The sequence below is a fragment of the Austrofundulus limnaeus genome, unplaced genomic scaffold, assembly GCF_001266775.1.
Source record: "Austrofundulus limnaeus strain Quisiro unplaced genomic scaffold, Austrofundulus_limnaeus-1.0 Scaffold1001, whole genome shotgun sequence".
Lineage (NCBI taxonomy): Eukaryota > Metazoa > Chordata > Actinopteri > Cyprinodontiformes > Rivulidae > Austrofundulus > Austrofundulus limnaeus.
Window position 1 is genome coordinate 71486 of NW_013953403.1, and position 1176 is coordinate 72661.

Here is a 1176-nt window from a genome sequence, read left to right on the forward strand (position 1 = left end):
ACACATTCTAGACAGTTTATCAGCTAAAAAAGTTAATTTTGGGGTAAGTTACTCTTTAAAGAGACATGGGCCAGTTTCAAAGCATTTAGATAGACTTTGATACAAAGTCAAATTTACTTTTGATAAAAATTGTTTTTTCATGACAGCTGAAGGTAACAGAGTTACTTGATTGTGGTATAGAATTAAACTGTGAAAATACATACCCCCCCACCCCCAGTTTTTTCTAATCTGGACTGTAAAATGAAAAAGGTTCATCCCCTGCAAACATCTAAGAGGAATGTTTCCTACAGAAGGTGTCCAAAGCAGAATGATGACATTTTCAGAACTTTTAGTACCTGCAGACAGCTAATATCTGCTCAGAAGCACATCAAATGTAATTTTCTTCCTGCAGTCATTTCCCTTTATGCAAACAGACTTCAGTTTGGACTTTAAGCAGTAAACAGCCCATCTGTGTGTGATGTGTGAGCCATTAGGAGAGCACAGCTCTGTATCTGGAGATTTAATAAGGATGAGGTGCAACATAATACTTCCCTCCTTCAGTATGTCTGACGCAGGTCTTTCTTCCTGGAAGATGGAACCACTTTCCACATTGAAACAGTACTGTATGTACCCTTCAAGAACACTCACAAGTATCCCCTCATTACCACCCATGGCAGCTGGCTCGACATTTCTCCCTTACCTCCGTCACCGTAATGGTACATGATTCCACTGTGCTGCATGGAGTGTCTTTCTGAAAGATGAGTTGGGAGGCACCAGCATCCATGTTTCTGTGAGGTTAAAAGTTTGAACACAGTAACAGTTAATAGTGCATTATTTCTTTTTAAGAATCAAAGTTATAAACCTATATTTCCATCTTTACCTTTAGCTTTTTTACTGCCAACGTGTGAGCTGACTCCCACAGTTTGACTTTAAGCGTCTCCCCATGCACAATCTGCTGAAGTTGGCAGCATCTGTTTCTTTCACACTTTTCTTACTGTTAATTATCATCAAATGGAGAGTGACCATGAAAATCCAGGAGATCTCATTTCAACAGTGTGCTTGTGTATCACACATGCTGGTTTTTCTATCCTCATGGGGACTTTGCATTGACTTCCATTGATTTTCCAGTCATTTCTACAGCCTAAACATGACCCCTTAACCTTAAACCTAACCTCACAGATATGTACCTGACTCTAA

General features: G+C 39.5%; 1 long non-coding RNA gene across 1 annotated transcript in view; it reads right to left on the reverse strand.

The window, feature by feature from the left end:
- The window catches only part of LOC106533692 (uncharacterized), an 8208-nt gene extending 7315 nt beyond the window's left edge, over window positions 1-893 (reverse strand). Inside the window, exons 1-2 of the long non-coding RNA XR_001312270.1 lie at window positions 860-893; window positions 680-767 (exon numbers count right to left, since the gene is read on the reverse strand). This is a non-coding gene — a long non-coding RNA (uncharacterized LOC106533692). The remainder of the gene's footprint in view (window positions 1-679; window positions 768-859) is intronic.
- Between the last annotated feature and the right edge of the window lie 283 nt (window positions 894-1176).